The following is a 7,199-nucleotide window of genomic DNA, read 5'->3' as shown; positions in this document are numbered from 1 at the left end:
TTTAAACAAAATGCAATATCAGACAAAGGGAAACAAAACATTTTTAAATTATTTTATTTAATAGAAAAAATTATGAGAAAAAGTTATTTCCTCCTTAGTTACTCAATCAACCAATTAACACATTTTAATTGATAAATTCAGTTGATTGAACATAGCCAGGCTTGATTGCCTCCAGCCCGGATGAGCCTCACTCATATTGAACCTTACCATCAGAATGAAGTAGTCAGCACAAAGTTTCTACAAGCACACTATGCCAGATCAAAGGAAATTCTAGAATAGATGAGAAAAAATCTGTTGAAATGTATCAGTCTGGAAAGGGTTACAAAGCCATTTTGAAGGTTCTGTGACTCTACTGGACCACATGGAATCTTCTCAGGAATGGCTGGCTTGCCAAAATTTCTCCAAGTGCACAGTGTGATCTCATCTTGTAGTCACAAAAGATCCCAAAAGAATATGCAGCAAACTGCCGTCCTTTCAGTCTTTAGCTGTGGTCAGTGTTCATGACTCCACGATAAGGAAGAAACTGGACAAATTGGAATTCATGGGAGAGTAGCAAGGTGGAAACCACTGTTAACTAAGAGAAACATCAATGTCCATCTCACATTTGCAATAAAAGTACCTGCATGATCTCCAAGCTTTTTGGGATAATGTTCTGTGGACGGGTGAGTTTTTGACTACTCTGGTCACATTACATTATGTCTAGAGAAAATATAGCATTTCATGGTAAAAACATAGTACTGTACCAACAGTCAAACATGGTGGTGGTCGTGTGATGGTATGGGGATGCTTTGCTGCCTTGTGACCTGGTCGACTTGCCATTATTGAAGGAACCATGAATTCTTGTATGTACCACAAAATTATTAAGTAGAATGTCCGGTCATCTGTCATCTGTCCATGAGCTGAAGTTGAAGCATAATTAGATTATGCAGCAAGACAATGATCCAAAATACAAGTCCAAGTCCACATTTGAATGGCTGAAAAGAAACTAAATTAAAGCTTTCAAGTGGCCTAGTCAAAGTCCTGACTTGAACCTAATTGAGATGCTGTCTCAGGACCTGAAATGAGCAGTTCATTTAGTTTGTCTGAATTATAGCAGTTCTGCAAAGTGGGCTAAAATTCCTCCTTGCAACAGTTGTTGCTGCTAAAGGTGATGCAACCAGTATGTGTTTCTGCACGTAAGTGCTTAATTTATGTCATTTATTGATGAAGTGTCAAGTTCGCTTGTACGGAGCGGACATGCTGGTTAGTAGCTTAGCCTCAAGTGTCAAGCTGGCCTTACGAAGTTGACACACTAGATAGCTGAGCATCAAGTGTCAGGCTGGCCTTAAACTGTCTTCTCTGTTTCTATTTCTATGGGGCTCTCGTCCCTTAACTTGCCCTCAAAGACCGCTCCAGTCTGTTTCCTCGGCCTGAGTCCATGGGATTGCTCCAACTCTGTCCCTCACCACCCAGGTCCTCTAAGCTGCACATCACTGAACTATACCATTTGGTCTTCAATTATTCCTGTTTGCTTTCACCTTTCATTAAATGAAATAATTTAAATACTGTGTTCTGCTTATTCAAAGGTACCCTTTGTCTAATATTACATTTTTCCTAAAGATCTGAAACCATTCAGTGTGACAAATATGCAGTAATAGAGATAGAGGAAATCCAGAAGGGGGCAAATACTTTTCCATGGAACTCTATATTCCCAGGTGTATAAATAACTATCAATACCCAGTTGCATGGATAACTATACATACTGTTTCGTAAAAACAGTAAATACCCAGAAGTTTAAATAACCAAGAGGGAAGCTGTGTAAACGAACCTAAATTTCAAGCTGTATAAATAAGTTAACAATCAGTTGTATTATACAATACAGTATGTTACGGTATGTACCGAATATATAAACTACTAAATGGACATATATAGCAGATGTAGTCGGTCACTTACCTGGATTAAGATGACTACCAAGCAAAGACACAGTTTTCTTTGTTACTCAAGGGCAGGGATCTCAAGCTCAAGTCCTGGAGGGCCACAATTTCTGCTAGTTTTCAATATATTTCTGCACTTAAGTGCTTAATTTAAGTCATGGATTGGTTAAAGTGTCTGCTCACCATGTTTCCAAGGGCTAAATTAGCTGCAGATTCAAAGGAAATCACAGAACACAGCAGACTGCATCCCTGTGGGACTGGAGTTTGAGCCCCTTGGTCTAGAGGCCTGGACAGGTTTCTGGGCTTTGAACCATTGTTGGGGCGAATCATTGTTCCTCTCCCCTGTCCAAGTGTGCTTACCAGACAAATTGTTTAAGGATGACCTGTATTGCTTATATTTAGCACAATGTTCATATATACTGCATATCTAGAGATTGACTGTAGCAATTGGTAAGGTCCACAAAAGGCTAACTCAAACCTATTCTCTTTTCACTCTGCCTCACTGCTCTCACCTGCTCCTGCTCAGAGCCCCTAATCATGTGTTCTGTGTAGACAGGCCCTCTTGCATCACTATCATTTTCTGCCTTGTGGGATTTGAATTCACATCAGTCAAATCACCTATGATTTTTAAAAAATTTTTGTAGAAGGAAAATGAATGCAATAAAACGTGATTGTATCACAGTGGAAATTTAATGGTGTCTGAAATTTAAAGTGGCTGTAGAAATACTGGTGATGGACAGCTGATATGGAGTATATTTCTGTGTATGGGTGTTGTGTGTGATGGTGGGGAGGATCATTCAGATAATTTTCTGTGGAATTTCCTGAATGATACCCGAGTCCAGAGGCGATTCTAGGATCAGACCTTTAGGGGGGCTTAGTCCCTAATGAGAATGTGACATGCATACAGTGCCTTGCAGAAGTGTTTAACCGCCCTGCTAAATCACTCATTTCATTGGATAACAATTAATACAATAATATTTTTCTATATATGATATTTTAATTTACAACAATACTTTTAATGAATTACTAGTAAGTAACATGAGTTTTACACCACAAAATATTTTTTAAGAAAATGAAAAATGGAATATGCTGTTTGCAAAAATATTCAACCCTTTTCACTTTGGCAAACCTCAATTCAATTAGAGTACACAATGTTACCTTTAGAAGCAACCTAATTAGTTGGGTGGTCTATTTATTGTAGTGTATAATAATAATGGTTCCGAATGAACAATCACAGATTTCAATACAATACATCTGTTTTAGAGAGGACCTGTGGGTCATTAATTAACTGACTGTGGTCAGTTAATGAAACCTGAGGCAAAGACTCAAACATAATGACCATAACTTTCCAAAGTAAATAACTATTAATAATAAACTAACTTTAACAGTACCCACACAAATGAAATTCACGCACTGCCATGTTTAAAATCTGAAATTAGAAAATTTACAAGCAGACTAGCGCAGAGATGATCTAATGTTAGCCGTTAGCTAGCTAGCTAGCTTGTGAGCTCGCTAAAATTACGTTAATACATCGCCAATGACATTGAATCAACTGCACAGTAGTATTGATTTGACCCAACGTTCTCTGTCAGAACATTCAGCAATTTTATTTGCTAACGTTTCAACTTACTTGTATTTTTCTGCGTCATGAAATCCTAAATTATTTCAGAAAATAATAATGATAATAATAATAATAATAATAATAATAATAATAATAATAATTTTATGTTTTTTAGGGGTGCTGAGATGAAATTTAGGTGTGCTTGAGCACCTCTAAAAAGAGTCTAAAATTGCCAATGCCTAAGTCATCTCCAGATTCAAGTGTTTGCTCAAAAAAAGAAAAGAAAAAAATCTGTGTCTCTGTCCTCCATGTAAACCCATCTGGAAAAGTTTGCTCAATTCAACAGGATCAATGTCAATTTGTGGTTCCTCTTATGGGCCCAGCCCCAATATTGGACTACAAAATGTGTGAGATGCAAGCAATGTTGATATGTACTCTCCAGTCACACGAATCAAGGGCGTTTAAGGAAAATGTCTTTCCTCCACAGCACGGTGGTTCTTAATCCCAATTCTGTGCATTTTAGCAGAGGAGGATCATGGGACCCCCTCACCAACTGCGGTGGCCCCATTTCCAGTGATGCAAGCTTCAAAACGTCAGTGGTAACCCCCCCCCCCCCCCATCCTCCTGAATTGATTTTAAGGAAATCTGATGATGATACACTGACATCTGTTTAAAATCTCTTCAGTGTTAATCTGTTGCACAGTAATTATCTCCGCCAGGCAGGGAGCCTGGAGGGGATCATTTGTTTGGTTGCGTGTGTGTTTGTGTCTCTGTCCAGAGCTAATCTTGCATACTACTGGGCCGATCAGCCTAATATTTGTTGTGCATGATGACAGCAGGCCAAAGACCTGAATTCTTGAATATTTTGCAAATCGGTCAATGACAAGTATTTTATTTGAATTAATTTCCGTAATTGTTGTCCATTGAAATACATTGAGTGATAACTCCTAACCAGCCGCTAGGGGCCGCAAGTGATCAACAACTGCTTCCGTTTGGAATGCCTGGCAGAGATCTGCACTCTACTGAGTGGACTCTTCTAGTTCCTTTTTCTGAAAGGAAACTGGTTGTCAGAGTGGTGTTTCTGTTAATACGGTGACAAAATTGAAGCGACTTCTTAAGTATGTAAGGCACAATTTTGAGTATTCCTGGACTTTCACCAATGCTGAGGACTGGTAAAGCCACAGATGCCACAAGTTATATTTGGCAACCAGCAACTGGAAGACCAGGCCATGGGCCTACCAGGCAGAGGGGTCAAACATACAGGCAGATAACCCCCCTGGAATACTAGGCTATGGATAATACCAGCCAGAGGGGTCAACAGGGCAGAACAAGACTGGACACCGACAGAAATAATACAACGTTGTAATGTATCGACAGTGCCACAGCACAAGAAATGTGCATGAATGTAGAACAGAATGTGAAAGAGAGGAAATAGTTAAGGAAATATATGAATGTGGAACTGTAAGTGAAAGAGGCAGTGATGTATAGGAATAAATGTGGGAATGTGGTCAGAAGTAGGGTGTATCAAAAATGGGGTTTACCTACATGAGTGTCTGGATAACAGAGGGACCATGACCTTAGAACTCCATAGAAAATTATCTTGGACGATAGTTACAATCATAAGATCGCATGCAGTTGCACAAAGAATCTTATTTCTATCAATAGATCACAAAGGAATATACTCTGCGGTTTCTCTGTTCTTGGAGGAGAAGGGGTTTTGGTGCCTATTCCTGTCCAGACTTTATGTGGGCAAACAAAGGGAACTGTGGGTATGGAATGCTTGCTCAGGATTGTACTTAAGGGAAGCTCAAAGAAGCATTCAGGGAGACACTGCTTAACAGTTCTCCTGGTACCATAATCATTGCTGTACAGAGTCATTTAGTTATGTAATTTGTCAGTGAACATGTTCATGTTTATTTGCCATAGCAAGCATGTGATTCTGTATTCAGCTATAGGTAATGAATGTTTTCCTATTTTATGTCATTGACATAACTGGTGATTATGTATTTTTTTAATTAAATCCTCATATTTCCATCCCATCTGCATCTTCCTTCCTAATCCTTTTGCAGCCTCATGAATACCACTAAGGGCTGGTGCATACAATGCTGAGTAAGGTAACAAGTCTCGAGATTGATTTTCTAATAAATTCCTGGTCTTAAGGAACCTCTGAGTACCATGATAGATAACAAGTTTCAGGATATGAGTTTCTAAAAGAGATTCCTAGTCCTAAAGGAACCTCTGAGTATTTAGTTGTGAGTAACAAGTTTCAAGATATTAATTTCTAAAATTAGATTCCTAGTCTTAAAGCAACCTCTGAGTATTGTGTTATGAGTATCAAGTTTCAAGATATGAGTTTCTACAAAAATTAAATATGTAGTCTTAAAGGAACCTCTGAGTACCAGGATAGATAACAAGTTTCAGGATATGAGTTCCTAAAACAGATTCCTAGTCCTAAAGGAACCTCTGAGTAATAAGTCAGACATAAAAATATAAAAATAAAATCCCTTGCGAGGAAAACAAAGCCTAAAAGGGGAGGTAGCAAAAGGGGACCAGGTTTTGAGTATTTGATCCGTGCCCTTGTCTAACCGATAACTAAAATTAAGAATAAAATTTTTTCCCTTACAAGTACATGACTGTTCATCCCCTTTTTCATCCACTTAAACACGTATGGGGTAGCCTCTTCAATGAAGGTCATTTAGCTGTTAACTGGTTTCAACCCTAAATCATTCACCTATTTAATTACTTGCAATACAATTATGTATTTCCACTGTGTGGCACAGAAACAATCTTTAAAAATTGTAATTATGGCAGAGGTATAAGAAGCTTTCCTCGATTCCCACGAGAGTCAAATATTATTGAAGACAGTTCCTTATTTAGATTCAAAGTTGGGATGGAGGGCATTCTCTGCTGTGGCCTTTCATCTTCTTTATACCATGTTTGCTTCCTCAGAACACATCCAGAGTCCAGTCACAACGTAATTTCAGTGGCAGGTTCCCCTTTAATAAGCTTTATAAGTTACAGCTGTGTGTTCTGTGCAGCAGAATCCCTGAGCATTGTACACTTTTAAGCAGATGGCCACGGTTTTGGAGTTGTGCGGTCTAAAAGGCGGTTTGGGTGGTAAAGTTTTTGCTTTTGAAGCATTGTTGTCATGGAAGCTGCTTTTATGAGTGCAGGGTGTTTTGGACCGTATATCAGAATTAATCAAATCTTGGTAAATGACAGTAAAGCTGATAATTATAGGAACTGCATAAAAATGAATCTGCAAATCCATTGCAGATCTTTATAGTTTTAATTTGTCAGCTTATTATTCTTTTTTAATTCCTTAAGATAAAAACAAACTTACACAAGATTTCATTCATAAGTAAATATGATTATATACAGTGAGCTCCATAATGTTCGTGACAAACACAGATTTTCTTTCTTGATTTGGCTCTGTACTCAATTTTAGATTTGTAATGAAACAACTCATATGAGGTTAATATGCATATTCTCAGATTTAATTTAAGGGTTACATTCACTTTGATTTCACCATGTAGAAATTACTGCACTTTTTATACATAGTGCCCCTCTTACATAGCATCATTACATTTGGGACACATTAATATTATGTAAATGAAAGTAGTCATGTTTAATACTTTGTCACGTAACCTTTGCATATAATGACTGCTTGAAGTCCCATAGACATTACCAGGTGGTGAGTACTTCTCTGGTGGTGCTCTCTCAGG

Source organism: Anguilla anguilla, chromosome 10 (assembly GCF_013347855.1).
Source record: "Anguilla anguilla isolate fAngAng1 chromosome 10, fAngAng1.pri, whole genome shotgun sequence".
In the NCBI taxonomy this organism is placed as follows: domain Eukaryota; kingdom Metazoa; phylum Chordata; class Actinopteri; order Anguilliformes; family Anguillidae; genus Anguilla; species Anguilla anguilla.
The sequence above is the reverse complement of the archived record's forward strand: the minus strand, read 5'-3'. Positions refer to the sequence as shown.